General features: G+C 39.5%; 1 protein-coding gene across 1 annotated transcript in view; it reads left to right on the forward strand.

Moving 5' to 3' along the window:
- Positions 1 to 24,800, forward strand: part of LOC115760346 (tetratricopeptide repeat protein 21B-like) — a 159,248-nt gene that overhangs the window by 46,452 nt on the left and 87,996 nt on the right. The window lies entirely within an intron of this gene.

Consider the following 24,800-nt stretch of genomic DNA (forward strand, 5'->3'; position numbering starts at 1 on the left):
TTGTTTTTTAATTTGTGGAAATATTGTATTGCTTCTACTTGGTTGGCATTATTTTTTATGAATTCTAATTGTTAAATTAGCTAATGGTTGTCTTCCTGTTCACGGTATATTGTTGTGGCTAAGCAATCTGGAGTTTCGCCTAAAAGATGCTCCTCTATTTGAATTCGCGATAAAGGATCTGCTACATAATTTTCTGTTCCAGGGACATATTTGATGTGGTAATCAAACTCATATTGGATTCTTTCATGCTGCTTATCCAAACTGTGGACTTATGATCGCTAAGGATCTCGAATTTTCTTCGGAATAGATAGGACCTGAAGTATATGGTGGGCCAGACAATAGCTAAAAGTTCTTTTTCTATTGCCGAATAATTAATTTCATGTTCGTTTATTGTTTTGATTGCATAACAGATTGGTTTATGGTCTTCTGATAATACTGCTCCTATGGCAATGTTACTGGCATCTGTGGTTAATGAGAATTGTTTCTCGAAGTTGGGGTATACTATCGGATCGGACATTATAAGTAATTTTAACTTTTTAAATGCTTGTATGTATTGCTTATCTTTTGTGTTTATGACTGCGCCCTTTTTTAGTTTTGCTGACATTGGTTTAAGTATTTACGCAAAATTTGGGATGAACATTAGGTAAAAGCCGCAAAGTCCTTAAAAATTATTTGATTCCTTTTTCGAATTTTTGGATTGCTTTTATTTTGGGTGGGTTGGTTTTATACCTTCTGTTGTAAATATGTGGTTTGCTTTTTCAGTTTACTCTTTCATGAATTCACATTTATTTAATTGCAGTTTTAGATTGTCTTCCCTTAATTTTGTGTATACACTCCTCAATGACAATATATACTACTCCAATGAAGTGGAGTATACCATAATGCCGTCCATATAGACAAGACAATCCGTGTAGATTAAATCCTCAAGGAGAATGTTCATGCAGCGTTGGATCGTTGCAGGTGCATTTTTCAAACCAAACGAGTGTACTCGTAATGTCCATACTTAGTTGAAAAAGCTGTCTTAGGAATTGAACTTTCATCCACTTGGATTTGGTGAAAGACCGTCGCGAGGTCAATGGTAGTAAAATACTCATATTTACCAAGTTTGTCTAGTATACTACCCATTGCTGGTAGGCAAGGCTTCGATTGTCAATGACTATCCTAAAATTTTGTTTGCCAGATGCATCCCTCTTTTTTAGTATGATCTAAATAGGCGAACAAAATGGGGATTTCGACTTGCGAATTATCCCTTGTTTGATCATATCTTTGATCTGGTTTTCGACTTCTTGGCCGAATGTTTGCGCATATTTGTATGGTTTTTTTTTTGTGCTTTTGTTTAACAGTACGTGTGAAAGTCAAATTTGCACCTTCTTGGTACTGAATATAACCAAATTCATGTAAGATTTTTGATAATTTGCCTTTCTCTTCATCGTTTAGATGGCGTAGGCGGAATTCGTTTAAACCTGACAGTTCGTTGTTGATGGCGAACACAAATTGTTCGCCATCAGACGGGGGTGGAAGGAGATACTCAATTTTTGACTCGTTCGCTGGAAATACGATTTTTGAATTGTTTTGTATGGTCAATGTGTATTCGTTTATTCGCATTCGTTTTATCTTTGTAATCATAGTATTAAGTTTTGAGTACTTTTTAAAAAGTCTCGACCTAATAACACGTCATAATTTTCTGAAAAATTATGTATGTTCGGCTCAGCAGCTAAAAATTAAACTAGTAGTAGTACATATTGCCCAGCGAGGCAAGCAATGTCACTATTTTGTTTTGTTTGGCGCTTCACGCTTGTAATAAATTTACTCAATATTATTTGCTGTTAACTATCTAGCGATTATCGCTTTGCGCTCATCGTAGTTTCTGTTATCGGGCTCTTTTACCTTTTGCACTTTTTTTTTTTACCGCATCAATGCTAGCGACGCCGCAATGCATTCTTTTCTCGTATGTTCGCTATATCGGATCTCTCATGGATCGCTTCGCTAAAAATTGTACATTTTCGCATATTGCCAATACGCTCGCTATAAGCATATAAATAAATCAACCAGTTGCATGAACTTATAAGAAAAAGTGGAGTTTTTATAACATCTTTAACTTCTCGCTAATAAAAAAGCTTGTTAGCCCAACATTTTGGTGACCCCGACGTGATTTTTTTATTTAACATTATAGTGTTGCATAAAATTATTTAAATTAAAATTGAGCTAGTTGTTACTAGTTTCGGCAGCAATTAAAAACCGCTTTTATATACATACATATGTACGAATAAGTGTCATGAGGTATCTGTGTACATAAGCATATATACACCTACATACAGACGCGTTGGCTCTCGCTATTTGCATTTTACTTGTGTGTTTATTCGACTTACTGTTGCGCTCGCTTAAGAGAACAGTGCTGACAATAAGTCAACGCTCAACGAACTTTCGTGTGCAATTTTATTTTCTTTTCTTTCACTTTTTTTCGTTTTCTTCGGTTGCCATAGAAAGTTCTAGTGCTGAGTCGCTGAGCCAGCATACAAACAGTGTGTCATTTTTAAAGCGCATGGCGGCGTCCTCGTATGAGCGGTTGCAGGCGCTTCAATCTAGCCTCAACCAAACACTCCTTGCCAATAATGATGAAATTGCATTGTCGGTGCTGCTCAAGCGGATTAAAAAATTGGAATCTGCATTCGAAAACGCTCAAAACAAATTGGAAGAACTATACTTTGACGAAATCGGGAGTGAGTTACGCGAGGCTTTTGATGAGCTTTCAGTAACTTTGGAGACTTCGGTGCGGTTTGAAATCGCAGTAGAGCATTGCCGTCCAGCTCCACATTTGCAAATGAGCCTATTGCTGCAGCGTCAATGACTAGGTCCAGAGCGTTACCGACCTTACCGCCAATCAAATTGCCAACGTTTTCTGGCGGTTATACAGAGTGGTCAGATTTCTTTTCAATGTTCACAACTTTAATCGAAAATCATCCCGAACTCACAAACATTGAAAAAATGCAGCATTTGCGGCTCTGCTTGAAGGACTCTGCGCTGGATACAATTCGGTCATTGAAAATATCAGAGGCTAATTATTCCATAGCATTAAATTTATTACAAAAACTATTTGATAACCGTCGATTAGTATTTCAGTCACACATCGTTGAACTGCTGGGGCTCAAGAAGGTAGAGAATGGCTCCGCTGGCATGCTGCGTGAATTGTTGGATAAGTTTAATGCCCATATTCGTGCTCTCACCAGTTTTGGTAGCAAGAAGCAAATTGCTGATTGCATTCTTGTTCAGGTGCTACTGCAAAACCTGGATCCTGCTACGCAGGCGGAGTGGGAAGAGAAGCTGGCAAACTATACGCCGAGCTCTCAGATGGGCAAGAACAAAGAGACTAGCCCCACTAGGACATCACTCGTTGCTACTAACTCAATGGTGCTGTTTGCGTATTTTGTAATGGTGAAGAGCATAATATATGGAAATGCCCAAGAATTGGCAATTTGTCTCCAGAGATGCGTCTCAAGGAAGCAAAACGATTATCTTTATGCCTCAACTGCCTTAAAGGGGACATCATCACAGCCAGCGTAGCTTCCACTATAGCAGATCGCCAGCCAAGCATCGCCCTTAATACAACTAATTGGAATGTGCCTGGAAATATTCGCATCGCTAATCCTTTCTTTTACAAGCCGCAGCGAGTTGACTTATTAATCGGACCTGGTCTTTTCTACGAGGTAATGTGTGTCGGGCAAAAAAAAACTGCTACCGGGATTGTCTCGTCTGCAGAAGACACGCTTTGGATGGATAGTTGCAGGTGGCGGTTCCCAGCAAGGCGGTACCTCTCTTTTGGCCAATCGTGTATCGTCTGATTCCCGCACTGATTCTGATGGCCGAACTGATGAGTTAATTCAACGATTTTGGGAAGTAAAAAGTTTTCCAGACCCTGTTGCTAAAGCAACAAAGGAAGAGCTTGACTGCGAGGAGCATTTTGTTAAGAATTTGCAAAGGTTGCCATATTCCGTGCGACTCCCTCTCAAACTCACTCTGGATCAATTAGGTGAATCTAATTAACAGACATTTCGCAGATTTATATCGCTTGAGAGAAAGTTGCATCGTCATCCCAACCTTAAATCCCAGTATTGCGCGTTCATTCAAGAGTATATGGAGCTCGGACATATAACTCTTGTCCCTCCAGAGTCGTAACGTTTATGCAAATATTTTCTCCCTCATCACTGCGTGCTGAAGGAACAAAGCACGAGAACCAGCACTGGATGTTCGCTGAATGAAGTTTTGATGGCTGGGCCCGGCATACAACCGAAGCTGTTTAACATTTTGATGCGATTTCGAACGTTCTGAAATAGTGTCTTCAAGTTGGACACAGTTACGTATGGCACAAAACCAGCTTCCTTTCTTGCCGTTCGAGCAATGCAGCAATAGGCAGTCGACGAGCAACATTCATTTCCAACTGGTGCGAAAATTCTTCGACACGATTTCTATGTAGATGACCTTATATCTGGCGGTGGCTCGGTCCAAGAGGCGATCGACGAATTAAATCAAACAAAGGGCATCCTATCTAAAGGTTGCTTTGAACTCAGAAAATGGTGCCGCAAAACAGTTTCCACCATTGTAAACAAATGCATCAGATGTTTCCGGAACAAGCCCCGCTTGGAGCACGTAAATGCTTATCTTCCAAAGGAGCGATTTGTTGAAACTCGAGCGTTTAATATAACTGGTGTGGGCGGACCATTCTTCTACAAGCCTGAAATTCGAAACAAAGCTCCTATAAAATGCTACATCTGCGTATTTATTTGCTTCGCCATGAAAGCCATTCATTTGGAGTCGTTTAAGGATCTATCTACGTGTGTATTTCTCAATGCTCTAAGGCGCTTTATATGTACCGTGGCAAGCCACGTCAGATTTGGACTGACAATGCCACCAACTCTGTCGGCGCCAAAAACGAGCTGTTGGAGCTAAAGTGTCACTTCCTCAGTAGCTGTCATCAAGAGGCTGAGCTCCAGTTTTGGCGGACACAATTGACTGGCGCTTCAGTCCCCGTGCTCCCCTCACTTTGGTGGCATTTGGGAGGCGGCGGTAAAAAATGCAAAACATTGTTTCTATCGGGTTGTGGGGTCAACTGTTCTGGGATTCGAAGAGTTTTGTACCCTTGTGTGCCACATAACGGCAGTCATTAATTCTAGACCACTGCTTCCCATTTCAGAAGATCCAGAAGACCATGATGTTCTTACCCCAGCTTATTTTTTGGTTGGTGGCCCACAAGCCACGTTCACAGAACCAGGTGTGACACGGCTAAATTTTAATCGTCTAGATAGCTGGCAGCGAGTGTCCTACATGTACCAAGTCTTTTGGTCTCGCTGGCGAGAAGAATATTTAAATCTTTTGCAACAGCGTTCTAAATGGCGGACTCCCAAGCCAGGTTTGGCTCTCAATGACATCGTTCTTGTCAAAGACGAGAACTTACCTCCCTTGAAATGGCCACTAGCTAGAGTGGTTGAATTGGTCAAAGGAACTGATGACATCACACGCGTTGCAGTTCTCAAGACAGCTAATGGAATCATAAAACGAGCAACTAATAAGCTGTGGCTGCTTCCCCTTAAAGATCCTGTTGAAGCTCAATCGTTCAACGGGGGGAGCATGTTCGGCTCAGCAGCTAAAAATTAAACTAGTATTATGTTCGCATAACATTTCAGTTATATAATGCCCTGCGAGGCAAGCAATGTCACTATTTTGTTTTGTTTGGCGCTTATCGCATGTTATAAAATAGCTCAATATTATTTGCTGTTAACTATCTAGCGCGTATCCCTTTCCCCTTATTGTAGTTTCTGTTATCGCGCTCTTTTACCTTTTGCACTTTGTCTTAAGCGGCTAGCGCATCAATGCTAGCGACGCCGCAATGCATTCTTTTCTTGTATGTCCGCTATATCGGAGCTCTTATCGATCGCTTCGCTAAAAATTGTACATTTTCGCATATTGTCAATACGCTCGCTATAAGCATATAAATAAATCAACCCGTTGCATGAACTAATAAGAAAAAGAGTTTTTATAACATTCTTAACTTCTCGCTATTAAGTGCTAATAAAAAAGCTTGTTAGCCCTACAATTTAAATAAAATTTTCGATGAGTGGGGCAGAGTACCCAGCAAACTTAGCGAAATACTTTAATTTAGTACTACTATACAGATATTTGTTTAAGCCTCCAAGTGGCAAGATTTTATGGACAAATTTAGAAAGTGTTCTTTCATTAAATAAATAGACGACCCCGAGTCTATTACGCATTTTAGAATTTTATTATTGATAGTTAGTTTCATATATGGGTTGGTTCTTCTTCAGTTTCGGACTCCGAGGCAGTTTAAAGAAAATTTTCGGTAGTGTACATTTTCATGTGACCGCTACCGCTTTGGCGTTGCCTTTTTATTGGAGGATAGGGGGCGGATGATTATTTTTGTTGGGTTTGATAATTAAGGAGGTTTTGTGCCCTGCCTTTGTTCAAATTCTGGCTATACTATTGGTTTATCTGCGGACTACAGTCAACCTGGGATTTTGGTTTCTGTGTTCTATTATTATAGTTCCGTGGTTTTGACGTCTGTCTATAATTTTGAGTTTTCCTATTCTCACGATGGTCATTATTACTCCGATGTCTGTTAGAAGAAGACGGACTGTTTTGATTATTCTGATTTTTGCTTCGATCGGACAATATTGAATCGTAGTTCTCTTTGTGCTACTTGTTTTAGTTTTTTTAGTTTTGAAACTGTTGTTATATAATGACGTGCTAATGTCATGAACAACCTATCAGGTAACTTCCGCATTATAACGCATTTCACTGTATTGTTTAATGCATCTGTGTAAAACATAAAATTCATCTGATTCTCTTCTTATATGAGCTTATTGGATATAACATAGTATTTGTATTCTAAATTTTCTACAAACTTATGAATACTTCCGGTGAATGGTGTGCTGTAAATTCTTCTTAAGAGTTTTTCGCATGGTGTTTGCGTCTTAAGCTTTGAGATGAGCGCTGACTTCAATCCGGTCGAGTTGTTGGCAGCGGACCCTCAGCCCGTCTCCTCCTATTTGCATCATTATGGGTCCGAACAGGACGCTCTGTTTGCGGCTATCACTCGGATATAATTGCATGATGAAATCAATGCGCCTTAAAAATGCGCTGAATTTTTCTGTGCATGGAGTGCAATGTTGGCAACCAGCACTGGATGTTCGCTGAATGAAGTTTTGATGGCTGGGCCCGGCATACAACCGAAGCTGTTTAACATTTTGATGCGATTTCGAACGTTCTGAAATAGTGTCTTCAAGTTGGACACAGTTACGTATGGCACAAAACCAGCTTCCTTTCTTGCCGTTCGAGCAATGCAGCAATAGGCAGTCGACGAGCAACATTCATTTCCAACTGGTGCGAAAATTCTTCGACACGATTTCTATGTAGATGACCTTATATCTGGCGGTGGCTCGGTCCAAGAGGCGATCGACGAATTAAATCAAACAAAGGGCATCCTATCTAAAGGTTGCTTTGAACTCAGAAAATGGTGCCGCAAAACAGTTTCCACCATTGTAAACAAATGCATCAGATGTTTCCGGAACAAGCCCCGCTTGGAGCACGTAAATGCTTATCTTCCAAAGGAGCGATTTGTTGAAACTCGAGCGTTTAATATAACTGGTGTGGGCGGACCATTCTTCTACAAGCCTGAAATTCGAAACAAAGCTCCTATAAAATGCTACATCTGCGTATTTATTTGCTTCGCCATGAAAGCCATTCATTTGGAGTCGTTTAAGGATCTATCTACGTGTGTATTTCTCAATGCTCTAAGGCGCTTTATATGTACCGTGGCAAGCCACGTCAGATTTGGTCTGACAATGCCACCAACTCTGTCGGCGCCAAAAACGAGCTGTTGGAGCTAAAGTGTCACTTCCTCATTAGCTGTCATCAAGAGGCTGAGCTCCAGTTTTGGCGGACACAATTGACTGGCGCTTCAGTCCCCGCGCTCCCCTCACTTTGGTGGCATTTGGGAGGCGGCGGTAAAAAATGCAAAACATTGTTTCTATCGGGTTGTGGGGTCAACTGTTCTGGGATTCGAAGAGTTTTGTACCCTTGTGTGCCACATAACGGCAGTCATTAATTCTAGACCACTGCTTCCCATTTCAGAAGATCCAGAAGACCTTGATGTTCTTACCCCAGCTTATTTTTTGGTTGGTGGCCCACAAGCCACGTTCACAGAACCAGGTGTGACACGGCTAAATTTTAATCGTCTAGATGGCTGGCAGCGAGTGTCCTACATGTACCAAGTCTTTTGGTCTCGCTGGCGAGAAGAATATTTAAATCTTTTGCAACAGCGTTCTAAATGGCGGACTCCCAAGCCAGGTTTGGCTCTCAATGACATCGTTCTTGTCAAAGACGAGAACTTACCTCCCTTGAAATGGCCACTAGCTAGAGTGGTTGAATTGGTCAAAGGAACTGATGACATCACACGCGTTGCAGTTCTCAAGACAGCTAATGGAATCATAAAACGAGCAACTAATAAGCTGTGGCTGCTTCCCCTTAAAGATCCTGTTGAAGCTCAATCGTTCAACGGGGGGAGCATGTTCGGCTCAGCAGCTAAAAATTAAACTAGTATTATGTTCGCATAACATTTCAGTTATATAATGCCCTGCGAGGCAAGCAATGTCACTATTTTGTTTTGTTTGGCGCTTATCGCATGTTATAAAATAGCTCAATATTATTTGCTGTTAACTATCTAGCGCGTATCCCTTTCCCCTTATTGTAGTTTCTGTTATCGCGCTCTTTACCTTTTGCACTTTGTCTTAAGCGGCTAGCGCATCAATGCTAGCGACGCCGCAATGCATTCTTTTCTTGTATGTCCGCTATATCGGAGCTCTTATCGATCGCTTCGCTAAAAATTGTACATTTTCGCATATTGTCAATACGCTCGCTATAAGCATATAAATAAATCAACCCGTTGCATGAACTAATAAGAAAAAGAGTTTTTATAACATTCTTAACTTCTCGCTATTAAGTGCTAATAAAAAAGCTTGTTAGCCCTACAATTTAAATAAAATTTCCGATGAGTGGGGCAGAGTACCCAGCAAACTTAGCGAAATACTTTAATTTAGTACTACTGTACAGATATTTGTTTAAGCCTCCAAGTGGCAAGATTTTATGGACAAATTTAGAAAGTGTTCTTTCATTAAATAAATAGACGACCCCGAGTCTATTACGCATTTTAGAATTTTATTATTGATAGTTAGTTTCATATATGGGTTGGTTCTTCTTCAGTTTCGGACTCCGAGGCAGTTTAAAGAAAATTTTCGGTAGTGTACATTTTCATGTGACCGCTACCGCTTTGGCGTTGCCTTTTTATTGGAGGATAGGGGGCGGATGATTATTTTTGTTGGGTTTGATAATTAAGGAGGTTTAGTGCCCTGCCTTTGTTCAAATTCTGGCTATACTATTGGTTTATCTGTGGACTACAGTCAACCTGGGATTTTGGTTTCTGTGTTCTATTATTATAGTTCCGTGGTTTTGACGCCTGTCTATAATTTTGAGTTTTCCTATTCTCACGATGGTCATTATTACTCCGATGTCTGTTAGAAGAAGACGGACTGTTTTGATTATTCTGATTTTTGCTTCGATCGGACAATATTGAATCGTAGTTCTCTTTGTGCTACTTGTTTTAGTTTTTTTAGTTTTGAAACTGTTGTTATATAATGACGTGCTAATGTCATGAACAACCTATCAGGTAACTTCCGCATTATAACGCATTTAACTGTATTGTTTAATGCATCTGTGTAAAACATAAAATTCATCTGATTCTCTTCTTATATGAGCTTATTGGATATAACATAGTATTTGTATTCTAAATTTTCTACAAACTTATGAATACTTCCGGTGAATGGTGTGCTGTAAATTCTTCTTAAGAGTTTTTCGCATGGTGTTTGCGTCTTAAGCTTTGAGATGAGCGCTGACTTCAATCCGGTCGAGTTGTTGGCAGCGGACCCTCAGCCCGTCTCCTCCTATTTGCATCATTATGGGTCCGAACAGGACGCTCTGTTTGCGGCTATCACTCGGATATAATTGCATGATGAAATCAATGCGCCTTAAAAATGCGCTGAATTTTTCTGTGCATGGAGTGCAATGTTGGCACTTGCCTTATCTTTTGTCCATTTTCACTTTTTTTATGTTATTGTTTTCTTGGTGTAATCTTTTTGATTTGGTAGGGCGTTGTTTTGCGCGCGATACCAATGAGTGCGACTTTTAGGGATCAAAGGATATGCAAGACCAAAGGCACACTCACTGCTATGTAGTAAAAAAGATTCACTAGCTAGTAGCTCTGATTGTCGAAATGATCAATACTTAATTGAGTTCTAGATAATTGAAATGAAAATGCAATGTCGGCTTTTTGAATGACCTGGGATATTTGTAATCCGTTAACGGTCAATAGGCACTCGCGGCCAGTTTCGAGAATGTCCTTTTGCGGTAACGAATGATTGTGCGTTCGCGTCGATCGTCGCCGCCGACTACGATTTGCTTTTAAGGCCTGGAACGACAATCGTCCTTTAATGACCTTATAACACTCGCGTATCATACCGGTTGCGTCAATTGAATAAGCCACTACGCGTTACTTTAAAAAAATAAAACTTTTTTTAAAATAGGCGCGACTTATCGGGATTTACAGTTGTGCATTATGCAAGTGGACGGTTCGAAGTCGTCAGATAAACTCGATTTCTAAAGTCTTGTCAACGCTTAGCAAACCTCGGCTGAGGGCTCAAGATAATGAACTCACTCTCTTATAGCAATGCTCTTATTCTCTTATTGAGTTTTTAGAATATTATAAGAGCTTGAATTTGAGGTGCGTTGGCAATTTGGGCATTTGGTGGGAATAACTTTTGTGGCGGATGTTTATGTCTAGTAATCTTCGATTTTATGATCGGTGCAACGCCAAAATTGTTATTGTCGCCAAGAATTTAGGACTTTGGGGCTTTAAGAATTATTGTTACAAATTGGGGTTGCCGCGTGATACACATGTGATGCGCTAAGTTGCTAGGGCTTATGTAAAAGGGTTTGGAATTGGGTGCTGTGGACATATGTTATTTATATATGCTGTTTTAGGATACATGAGTGTATGTGTACTTATAGAATATGTTGTGGGTGTGCTACATATGTCACTATGTATATATATATATAGTCGCACCCACCCTCTAACATAACTTAGCACACAAGCATACGCATAAGTACAAGTATAATCATTTCTAATATTGTATCATTGTGACATTGGTCAAGATCAAACTGTCCCCCTTTGGTAGTAATAAACAATTCGCCCTTAATATCACGCCACTGTCAATGTTCCCATCAGAGTACTATCCCACGCATAATTGCTGACGCAGCTCAAACTTCACTCAATTTTGACTCAAGCTCTCTTAAAGCGAGGTTTGCTAAGCGACCGCAACAGGTAGATAAATTAGTTCATATGCGGGAGGCAAATATGAATGTACGCAACATAATAAGTAGCCGTTAGGGAAATTAATAAATTGGAATATATTTTTTTTAAGTAACTAAACGTGTAAAACTTAATTGGCGCAGCCGGTAGGATAAGTCGGGAAAAGGTAAAGATCGCTAAGGGATAATTAACGCACAATCGCGACCGAAATTGTTGTCGGTGTATAACAAACGTTTTCTCGAATACGTATCCGCACAAGAACCTTCGGGTCACTAGTAGTCTATTAACATTGACCCTTTGGGCAATAAAGCTACTACAGTTAATAACGACTGGCTTTGCATATCTTTTGATCCCTGCAATACGTTATTACTGGGTATTTTCAATAAGACACACAAACAAAAAAAAAACATTAAAACAATAATCAATCACAAACTATAAACTAAATTAAATGTACAAAGTACAAAAGTCAAAGAAATAAAAGTGCAAAATCAAAGAACTAAAAAGTTCAAAAACTACAAACTCAAAACTATTTTAAAAAAAATCATCAAACACCAAAAAGTGTATTACACTAAGATGACCATGGAATTATTGAACAACACCTCAACCAGGCCCTTTCACAACTGAGACAGGTGCCAAGTTTTGACGGATCAACAGAAAATCTCAACGCTTTTATTGAAAGGATCGATTACATCCTACATCTTTATCCAACCCGAGATGTTAGACAACACAGCATCTTATACGGAGCCATCGAATTGCAAGTCGCTGGAGATGCTCAAAAAGTTTCACAATGGACAGCAGCCAACACTTGGCAGGAGCTGAGGAATGCATTCATTTAAGAATATAAAGTGCAAACACCTTTTGAAGAACTCCTTCGACGCGTATACAACACGAATTACCAGGAAAACGTCCGTAATTTCAACGAGGATCTCGAAAATAAATCTTTTGTTATATTAAATAAGTTAGCATTAGAAAATATACCTAGCAATACGACACTTTATACAAATGCCATGAATAACACAATCAATGATGTAATCACAAAAAAATTACCCGATAGGCTTTTCATGATGTTAGCCAGATACGACATCACGGCGACACAAAAACTAAAACAAGTAGCGCAAAGACAAGGATTATATAAAAATAGCGTAACTGATAGACCTTAAACTAATAATGTCAAAATAACAATCGTAGGAACATGGGAAATTATCAGCAAAATGCTAACCCAGCCACCAGTTCAAGTGGCTATTCCAACACGAATCAGAGTTATCACGTACAAAATAAACAGTCCAGTAATTCCGAAGACAATCAAAAGTCTCACCACGAGTTCCAACAGAAATTAAGTGAAGGTAGATCCCAAAATCCCTTATATTATCAAAATCAGTCCCATTCACGCTTGAATGCGCCAAACCCTCCGATTTATCGTCAAAGAGATTGGGCAAATGAAATGAACAGAAGAAATCCATTCATAAAATTGATTATAAATGACGAAGTTCTAAAATGTGTCATTGACACACGTTCAACGATAAATCTAATGAAAACAAACCGCTTAAATTTTCCAATTTACAACGAAACATTAAAGGTTCACACCATAAATGGTGTTATAGAATTAAAACAAGGCATACGATTAGAAGCAAGCAAAATTTGTCCGAGTAAGCAAAAATTCTATATTCACGACTTCTCACAGCAATTTGATATTCTGATTGGGAGAGAATACCTTGAAGCATGTCAAGCAAAAATAGACTATGCACAAGGATCCGTAACCTTATGAGAGTTTAACTTTTGTTCTAGATATAATGACGAATAGGTCGAAGTGGACCTGACCGCACAAGAGTGCCTTGATCCATCCTCAACAGAGGACAGACCATTTAACTTCGCTATTAATAACGAATTAATAAAAAATAATGAGTTTAGTTGATCTAGCTCAAAAGAAAAAGAAAAAATTAAAAAAGTTTTACATGAATTTCGTGATATCCAGTACCATGAAGGTAACAATTTGACTTTCACTAGTAAAATTAAACACAAAATTCTAACAAAACCAACTTACAAGTGTCCATACAAATATCCTCAAATATACGATGAGGAAGTAAATAAACAAATAAGCGATATGAAAAAACAAAATATCATACGTAAATCCAAATTCCCTTACTGCTCACCAGTAATAATCGTTCCAAAGAAAAACGATGCATCTTGAAAGCAAAAATTCCTGTTAGTCATAGATTACCGCAATCTCAAAGAACTAACTCTTAATGATAAATACGCTATCCTGATCATGGATGAAATATAAGACAAACTTGAAAAATGTCAATATTTCTCAACCATTGATCTAGCCAAAGGCTTCCACCAAATCCAAATGGATCCTGGTTCAATACCGAATCCTTAGTGATCACAGACTACTCGTCTGGTTAAATAATCTGAAAGAACCTAACATGAAATTACAACGATGGGAAATTAAGCTAAATGAGTTTGATTTCCAAATTAAATACGCCCCAGGAAAAGAAAATTATGTGTCAGATGCTCTGTCCAGAATCTAATTAAACGCAAACTTCTTAGGCGTAGATACCATAAGCACAAGAGTAACCATACATAGAGCTTAAGAAGACAACAGTAACCATTTATTAATCACAGAAAGACCCCTTAATTATAATAATCGACAAAGAGAATTTGAAAAAGGAACCGAAAACGAAACAAAATTTACAAATTACTTTCATAAAACCTACATAAAAACAAGTAAGAGGTTCTAGTAGGGAGCTCCCGACTAGGGGATACCCTGAACCCCCTTCTTCCAACATCAAATGCATATATATATTCTATTTTAGAAGCTATATGTCAAGTTTTGTGACTCTAGCTCTTATTATTTACCGAAATTGCCCAAAAAACAGGATATCGATACTGATTTTTATCGATTGCTTGGAAACGGAGTAAGTTATCGATTATCGGAAACAAACTCGATCTCGATCTTTCAAGTCTCTAGCTCTTATAGGTTCTGAGATCCTTGCGTTCATACATACGGACGGACGGTCGGACAGACAGACGGACATGGCTAGATCGACTCGGCTATTGGTGCTGATCAAGAATATATATACTTTATGGGGTCGGAGATGTCTCCTTCTACACACATTTCACGACAAAATTATAATACCCTCTGCAAGGGTATAATGGACACACAAAATTTAACAATGCATTCCAGATAAATACAATAACCATATTTGTAATCATATTAATAAGTTTAACAATGTATTTAACATATAAGTTCAAAGCATACCTAAGAAATTAATAATAAAATATAAAAAACCTTTTTTTTTTTTTTTTATTCCTTTTATATGCTAGTTTATTGATACTATACATGAGCATCTTAACCTAGCTTGACTATAATGGGATAAACATACTTAATATTACCTATTAAGTTTTATAATTATTCAATGTATCTTAAAATTTTAGTATGATTATTTTTTTTTTGTTTTTTTTTTTATAGTTCAAGTGATTACCCGGTTTGGGAGGTCGATGGGGTGGATTCTGCGAAGTCTCCGTCGCTTTCTTCTGAAGAGTCTTCTAGCCAATATATTGAGGTGGGCAGAAAGACGGGCCATGTAGCTGGTGGACTGCTGACGTAGAAGGTCGCCTACCAAGGGGACCTTTAGGTCTCTTGCTAGGGCCCGGTTGCGGATGTACCAGGGAGCCCCAGCACTCAGTCTGAGAACCTTCGCTTGGAAGACACTTATTTTCTTCAAGTGAGATTTTGCTGCCGTGCCGAAAATTTGACTTGCATAGCGCCAGACTGGGGCCAGGAGGGTTTTATAAAGCTTTTATTGCTCAGAGAAAGCTTGCTGCTTGCCTTAAGGAGCCAAGCCATACTTTTTAGTTTTTGACGTACGCTGTGGCATGTTGTTGGGCTGTGTTTGCTCTAAGTGAGCCTGCGATCAAGGTACACTCCCAGGTGGCGATGGCCGTCTTTATGGTCAAGAAGTTCGCCTTGGAGGAATACTCCTGGCGAGGTATCTCTCCGGATCGCGAATGTGCAGCATATCGATTTTTGCTTGTTGATGGCAATTCGCCACTTTGATGCCCACGTCTCAAACTCGTGCAGGTATTCTTGTAGTTCGTCAGTGGCTTGGTAAACACAGCTGGCTTTTGAGAGGATTGCTATATCGTCGGCGAACGTGGCGAGATTGAAGCTATCGGGATGCTCCAGTGTCGTCGGGTCCACCGTCGACATGTCGGCTGTAAAAACAGTGTAGAGCCACGGAGCAAGGACACTGCCCTGGGGGACTTCAGCTTGGATTTCCTTGACTGCAGAGAACATGCCGTCGACTACAACTACAAACTTTATGTTTTTGAGGAAGCTGTGGATTATGTGAAAAAGAAAGGGAGGAAGCAAAGTTTTTTTTTTGAACAGGAGTCCCTTGTGATATAAAAAACCAAAAGTAGAAGAAACACCTACAATAGTGCACCAATTGTAAAAGAAGAAAATGTTACACTATACCCAAACTTAAACACCTGAGGACAGGCACTTTTCTAATGGTTGGGGGGAGTGACATATCCATAGTCGCACCCACCCTTTAACATAACTTAGCACACAAGGATAAGCATAAGTACAAGTATAAACAACATCGACATTGGTCAAGATGAAACTGTCCCCCTTTGGTAGACATAAACAATTCACCCTAAATATCACGCCACTGTCAATGTTCCCATCAGAGCACGCATAATTGCTGACGCAGCTCGAACTTCACTCAATTTTGACTCAAGCTCTCTCAAAGCGAAGTTTCCTAAGCGACCGTAACAGTAAGATAAATTAGTTCATATGCGGGAGGCAAATCTGAATGTACTCAACATAAGAAGTAGCCGTTAGTGAAACCAATAAATCGAAATATATTTTTTTAAAGTAACTAAAGTAAATAGCACAAAGTTAAGAGTTTTTCTTAATAATAGTCTTAGTGAGTCAACTTTACTCTCCTGCAGACCAAAACCGATTATCTGACAACAGACAATTCGTGTATATCGCTAGCTTATCGAATGATCGGGGTATGTTTATTAACAGGATAGTGCTAACTCCTGTCTTTACATTTGGCCCTCCTGATCTTCTTCATCTGTCCCAGATGAAAATTTTTCATCGTTCTCGTATACAAAACGCCACAACTTCATGTTATTATTGCTTGTTTCTGTGATATTTGGTCCCTCGACGTGTGCTACCTTTCAAACGTCGTAGCGGCCATTACGTTTGGCATTGGTAACTTCATATGGCCCTAGATATTCGCTGACCAGATCTCCCACTCTGTATCCTTGCTCAGTTCGATTTTGTTTATCATAATTGCGCTTTTAGTCTTGATGCTCTGCTTCACTTGGTCACGCAGCTTTTGGTCCTCGTCGTTAAATTGCGCAACTAACTCCTTGAGTACCTCTAACAGTCGACCTTTAGCTTGGCTGTGCGTTTTACTGCCAAACATAAACTCGAATGGCGAAGATTTTAACGTGGCATGCACCAGTTCGAATTAATCGCATTTTGCACCTGTGGCACATACTTGTATCACTTTAATGGTTTACTCGCTTAATCTGGCCATTGCCTCTCGCCACATCTGTCGTTATCAACACATTCTCAACTTTGCTATCGTTGTAAAAATCATTGAAAGCATTGGATGAAAGCGCTGCTCCTCTGCCGCTGATTATGCGCTTGGGTAAACCAAACACAAACGACCAGTCGCTAATCCTCTTGACAACTTCCTTTTGACCAGTTGATTTAGTTGGAAACAACCATACAAATTTGGAAAACGCATCTACCATTACAAAAATGTATTCATATTGCTTAGCTGTTGCCTCCATTGGACCCAAAGGATCGACGTGCAGCGTGTGTATAGATAGGTGATGAAATCAACCACCACTCTAGTAGGTACAACGACCGCCTAGGTCATCACCCTAACGCAGCCGCAAGACAACTGCTACAAACCTCATCCATAAGAAGAGTGAAAAGATTCAGAACCGCCGACCTACCAAATAGGAAAATTCAAAGTAAAACTTAACTTAGTAAATTAAATTAAATTAAAAATTAACTCACACACAATTTCAGACAATCTTAGACTTGGCAAATATTAACACATATATTAAATAAGATCTCATTTTAAGATGCGGAATCCAGTATTGGTGCTGGATCGAGTGCATTGTTTTGCCTGTTGAAAAATGAACAACTTCGTACGACCCTTGAATCACTTCTCGTTCCATCAGTTTCGGAACAGCAAGCATCTCATTGAAGCATGATTCCTTGCTCGACCCTCGTCCTGTTTTTTTTACAGCGTTGGATTCGTCTGCCGCTAGTCGACACAGTGAATGATGAAGTGGCTTGATCACCCCGTCGGGAACTATATTCAACTGAATTGGGCAATGCTTTGGTTCTGTGGGCATATTGTAGCTGCTATCTACCATCTGTTCAACATACTTCAGATATTGTGTCGGAGCTACAAAACCTGACTCTTCGGTGACATTATATATGTGAGCAGAATCTTCAATAGGATCTGCGTCCAGCTCTAAAAATGTGTATCCAACTGAGCATCGTAATCGATCTGAGCACTGGGGACGACTAAAAACTTCTGGTTCGTGTGCAACTTGCCAATCCAACCTCTGCATTAAAGCATCTAATGGGCTTAGTTGTAACATGGCCAAGACCGCACAGTCTAAATGTGCTTTTAAAAAGTTCCATGTTGCTTATGCTTTTCACATTACCCTCTTTGATTATGGTCACATATGATCCTGTGTCAACGAGACAGTCAACTTCAATGTCCTTCATCCGAATTTTTTAATGCGATTGTGATCAGCAAATTTGCGAACTTTAATTACATTTAAAACATTTCATTCCAGCCGTACAATCTTTGCGCTTGGTTTCGCCTGAGCCACAGTTAAACCAATTATTTTTTAACCGCCTGGCGTACTTTGCTGTTTGATACTTGCTTGTTCATATTTATCAAACTCTTCTTTCAAGGCTCTGAACGATTTACATCGATGCATTGCATATGTGTACTCATTTCTTATGTCAAGACCGTTTACAATATGGCTTATGACATATACATGTATATGACCGCGTCTTCGCGATAGCCAGCTGATGCTATTTTTTCATACATTTGTGCAGTGACTCATTGCTATTCTTTTTCTTTCTTGCATCTTCTGATGAATATCCGCATTATTGTAGCTGCATGTAAATTTGTCGAATAATGCTCCTTTTGGTTCATCATAAGTACACACGCTTTCTGCTTTAAAAACAAGTTTAGCTGCACTGGTCATCTTTCCCCTAGCATGTATATATTTTTGTTTGCCTGTGAGGTCATAAGCGTCTGAATTTTTTTTTTAAACCTCGAACCACTTTTCTATTAGCACAGACTTGTCATCACACTCGCTTACTACTTTTTCAAAATTATCCGGGGCGAATTTTATTTGGCTGTCACGTTGTACATCAGCAAGCACTTCAAGGCTTAACAGCTGTAGCATTTGTTTAATTCATGCATCAACACTTTTTCCCTATTCTCCTTAGCATTTGCCATGTTTTGTATTTTCTTATATACTTTAGTACTCCTATTCTTTAGTGGCGTTTTCTTTATACTGCGCCTTTTTCTGTATGTACCATACAAGTAACGGGTTCTACAAATGGCGCCGTTGCGGCGCGACCTCGAATTTCTCAATTTCCCAACCAATTTACACCATAATCGATTTATTTAAAGCCGTGTGGTTGCTGATATGCTCACAGTATTCGGATTATTCAACTTAATGTTTATAGCCACTTATTTTTTTTCCGAAATCATGCTCTTGCTTCAGCCAGCTTTATTCGACCACACCACACGTTTTTGGCTTGGTCACCCAGCGCGCGAATGCAAGTGTCAGGTTACGCCGTTCGGTACGTTGCACCGATCAGCAACTTTGTAATGTGTGCGTCCGGTCCTGCGACACTTTGTTAACTCCTACCACTAACCATACAATGTATAAACATACCAAATGGCACTTTTTATCGAAACAAAAAAATCGAAACGAGGCGACCCCAATGGTACCTGCGACCATTTTAGTGTGCCCAGACTGAGTAAGACTGTTGATAGTGGCAGCCGAACGCCGGCCTCAAAAGCCGAACGTTCAGTATGAAGCCGCATCTCGCTTAGCGCACAACGTCGCGGCTGATAATGCGTTTTCTTGATATATCTATGTATGCCATTTTTAAATCCTTTCAGACCAAAAACATATGTGTGTATGTATGTGCCTCGCTCATTGCTTTGCGCACTTGCGTCCATCTCTTTCTCCCTCCCCGAGATCTACAAATATTCCTATGTTTGTGTTGTGTCGATGTGAGCACAACTAGATCGCGGCGTTTGTCGCGAGCCAGAGGTTATTTCTTCAATTGTATGCCTTTTGTGCCTGTGGTAGCAATAGGCACTCACATTTAAATGCTCTATCATGTATTTCTTCGTCCAGTCAGGCATGATGAAAAGAATTTGATCAAATTTTATTTAATACACAATTAATTGACCTAAATGAAATATTTATGTTTATTTTCTGTTTACTGGAAGGACCTATTTTGCTTAAAATACAAAAATATCTAAGTCGTATTTTTGCAAGGGTAATTCATCGTCGGCTTGTCGAAGAATTTAAGAAAAGACAAAAATTGACGCACACTCTTTCAAGTAAGCAGTTGTGTGAAATGATTAAAGGGTTTGGCCTGTTCATGTGTAAAATTACTATTTTCCATGCTGGTTGTAGGGGTATGGGTACTTGATCTCTGGCATGTGTGCATGATAACTTTTTGGGTCGGCCAACCACGCACACTAACACACTTTTAGCATTAATGCGCTTGTGTGCGTGTTGGTTGCCTGCCTGCCTGTCCGATGCAAATTTGACAAAATTTGAAGTTTTTGGCATTTGTGAATTTCGAGCTCTACACACACACATATGCACACTCACAAATGTGTGTCAATGAGCTGATCAAGGGTTTGTCGTGAGGCAGAGATATTTTTATCAATGGGTGCGTAATTTTGGGCGACTGGCACGGTCTTTGCTTTTTTGGCATGTCTGCGGTGGGCCGCGATCTACTTGTGCGCACATCCACACAACACAAACATAGGAATGTTTGTAGATCTCGGGGAGGGAGAAAGAGATGGACGCAAGTGCGCAAAGCAATGAGTGAGATCGAGGCACATGCATACACTTATATGTTTTTGAGCTGTAAGGATTTAAAAATGGCATACATACATATATTAAGAAATCGCATAATCAGCCGCGACGTTGTGCACTGAGCGAGACGCGGCTTCATACTGAACGATCGGCTTTTGAGGCCGGCGTTCGGCTGCCACTCTCAGCAGTCTTACTCTGTCTGGGCACACTCAAATGGTCGCAGGTACCATTGGGGTCGCCTCGTTTCGATTTTTCTTGTTTTGATAAAAAGTGCCATATGGTATGTCTACACATTGTATGGGTAGTGCTCCTACCTCACTCATATAAAGGCCGTATTCGGTTTTCTGGAATGAAATTATAGTTTTGATGATGCTGCCAGCTTGATTTGGCGACTGCTCTACAAGTTAAATAATGACCTAAAGTAAGAAGCCATTGCCTGACATTTTATAGTAACATTCGTAACCAACTCAGTGCTGATAACTACATAAGGCGCACAGTATTGCTTGGCCTGATAAGACTTTCTTTGACCATGGAATCTGGACAGAGAAGTTAGGCGTTAGGCGTACGTTAGGCAGTGACCTTGCTATTGCTCATCGCACAATATATCCGGCTACATGCTGCAACCCGATGCCGTGATGGAGATTTTCGCATTTGTGATGCCAGCCCTGAAGCATAGTGTGCCTGCATTTACATTTGTTCATACAAGCATAATAGCTTTCATGTAAAATTACTCTGTGCGAAGAGTTGCAGAACACCACTTAATACTCTTTTTGTGCATTAACTGAAATTCTGTGAAGCTTGTGCAATCGGTGCATGAAATGATCAAATAAAAAATGTTTAACTAGTTAATTGTTGGTTCGATTCATCCGGTGTTATTTTATGATGGTTAGATATTCCTTGCAAATTCAACGCGCTCGACGCTAACAGGGTTTGACCCATACAGCATACATACAGCAGGCATGAACTGGGATGAACTGCCAAGGGATATGAATTGTGTTGACATATTGTCAAGGAGGGCGACACCGCGAGAACTCCTTACGTCTAGCCGTTGGATAAATGGCTTATCGTTAATATTAGAATCCAGATGCAACTCTTCAAAACGGTGTTCATCTAACACTAAAGTTCCAGAAATCTTTCAAAAAGTTCTACTAGCGTCGCACGAATGCGCCGACATAACGCTTATTTTATATATTAAGACTCATTGGGCATAATGCAATATATATATATTTCGATATATACCCAAATTTGACGACCCAGCAAGTCAGTAGGTGCATCAGTCGGGAACATTCGGCTCGGAGCACATGTTGCGCATTGTGCAAATGGTCCACCTTGCGTCGTACAATCAAGTTCTGGAAAAAAAAAAAAATTCTTTCATCAAGCATCATAGTTTCGCTATCATGCCTCAAAAACATAAGGCTTAGCTAAGAGGCTCGCCATTCAATAATCTTGCCCAAGTATTTGCATTTATCTTAGCAACACTGGGCACGCCAGACTTTAAGTTATGGTTATAGTTGTAGTTTTTGCGAACTATTCTACTACACGAGAAAGAGAGCGTTCGCAGTATCAGATGAGATCCCAATCAGCAGTTTTCTGTTATCCCCCAAGTGCAGCTAATAAATTAGAGCTCTATTGTTGCGATTCATTTTGAATATTTATAACAACTCACAACTTGTAATATGTCTAAAACTGAAAAGATGAACCATTTCTTTGCTTGCATGTCCTTCATGAGCATAGTGTGATTAAAAACAAGTAAGAGTCTCTAATAGAGTCTCTATTAGAGTCTCCAGCAGAGACTAGAGACTACTAGAGACTCTCAAGTAGGGAATTCCGGACTTAGGGATACCCTAAACACTCTTCTTAAAACACCAAATGCAGCTCTTCTAAGAGCTCGTGCGCTTAAAAAGTAATAAAACTAATAATAAATAAGAAAAAACATCCTTAATTGGACGAGGACCTGTAACCATTTGAACTACCGAACTGCCGCCTTTACCCGACAGCCATACAATTCATTTTCAATTAACACACGAGGTTCTAGTCGGGAGCTCCCGACTAAGGATAACCGATCTTTATGAAATTTTCTACATTATATCTTATTGTACCATAGAATATTTGTGTATTCTCAAAAAGTCAATTGCATTTAAATTGTGGCTTAAATTGATTGGCAATAAAAGTTGGGTTATTAACTTGACTTATAGCTCTGCGGTGGTAGCGGGGAGGTGGCAATAGGTATAAAATGAAAGATACTTGACATATATATAATATCCTAGACGCAACATATCATGTTTGGTGACTCTAGCTCTTGTTATTTACCCAATTTGCTCAAAAAACAGGATGTCGCTATCGATTTGTATCGATTGCTTGGAAACGGAGTAAGTTATCGATTATCGGAAACAAATTCGATCTGCGCGGGCACTAGGAGACCTATATCTAAAATTTCAAGTCTCTAGCTCTTATAGGTTCTGAGATCCTTGCGTTCATATATACGGACGGAGGGACGGACGGACGAACGGACAGACAGACGGACATTGATGCTAATCAAGAATATATTACTTTATGGGGTTGGAGATGCTTCCTTCTGCCTGTTACATACATTTGCATTTTGCACAAATACAATATACCCTTTTTACCCATTTTCAATGGGTTCAGGGTATAAGAATAAAAGTAAGTAAGAGGTTCTAGTTGGGAGCTCCCGACTAGGGGATATCCGGAACCGTCTTATTCCAACACCAAATTCAGCTCACGCTACGCACTTCAGTAGTAACAAAGATAAATGAAAAGAAGAAAAAAATCGCTTGGCAAGGTTCGAACTCGCAACTAACCGCACTACTTGCCGCCGTCTCTACTCAACAGCCACACCAGCCAAAAAAACGAGAAAGATAGGCTATCTTCGGCACGCCGAAGATCTAATACCCATGCAGACCCTACCTTTTCATAATGCTTATAGAGCTTTGCCCCTATCTAAGAAGCACAGGGAAAAAAGTTAATGCCGAATTTGGTCAAGATATCTTGATAAACAAAAAAGGTTTTTAATCAAAAGCCTAGTTTTCGACCGATCGTTCCTATGGCAGATATATGATATAGATGTCTGATGTAAATAAGATTTTGCAAAAATGAAGGGAGCATAGTAAAACTAATAAATGCCGAGTTTGGTCAAGATATCTTGAAAAACAAAATGTTTTTTTCATACAAAAGCTTAATTTTCGACCGGTCGTTCCTGTGACGGCTATATGATATAGTGGTCCGATCTTAATAGAATTTTTCAGATATATGAGTCGTATAGTAAAACTAATAAATGCTGAGTTTGGTTAAGATATCTTGAAAAACAAAATGTTGTTTCATACAACAACCTAATTTTCGACCGATCGTTCCTATGGCAGCTATATGATATGGTGCTCCGATCCAGCTGGTTTTGACATATGTGCTGCGTGCAACAGAAAGAGGGACTTCTGCAAAGTTTCATAAAGATAGCCTTAAAACTGACTAGTTTGCATAGAAACAGACAGACGGTCATGGCTATATCGACTCGGCTGTTGATGCTAATCAAAAATATATTTACTTTATGGGGTCGGAGATGTCTCCTTGTATGCGTTACACATTTCACTACAAAATTATAAATCTTATACCCTCTGCAAGGGTATAAAAAAGAATAGTTTCCTGGGTAGGTCTCGAACTCGCGACAGACAACAGCACTTGCCACCGCCTCTACTTAACTGAACACTAATCATTGAGTCTCAGTGAGAAAAAAAGCGAATTAAAATAGTAGCACGGAAAACAATTCAATCGCAATTGCAATGCTGTTGATGATTTCGAAGCAGACGCGTATGAATGCGTTTGTGTACATGTACACAGTAATTCTTGGAATTTGGGCTAGTGACGGAAACACGTGTTTCTTAACCGACGTGCACGAAACTTTTTACGTATATCTTATTGTACTATAGAATTTGTTGTGTATTTACAAAAAGTAAATTTCATTAAAGTTGTAGCGTTAATTGGTGGGCAATATAAGTTGGGTTATTAACTTGATTTATAGCTATGTGGTAGTAGCGGGGAGGTGGCGATAGGTATGAAATAAAAGATACTTGAAATATCTATAATATTCTAGAAGCAACATATCATGTTTGGTGGCTCTACCTCTTATTATTTACCCAATTTGCTAAAAAAAAAAACAGAATGTCGATATAGGTGCTCCTAGTGCCTGCGCAGATCGAGTTTGTTTCCGATAATCGGTAACTTACTC

The sequence above is a fragment of the Drosophila novamexicana genome, unplaced genomic scaffold (genome assembly GCF_003285875.2).
Source record: "Drosophila novamexicana strain 15010-1031.04,08,12 unplaced genomic scaffold, DnovRS2.1 tig00000434-arrow-pilon, whole genome shotgun sequence".
Classification (NCBI taxonomy): Eukaryota; Metazoa; Arthropoda; class Insecta; order Diptera; family Drosophilidae; genus Drosophila; species Drosophila novamexicana.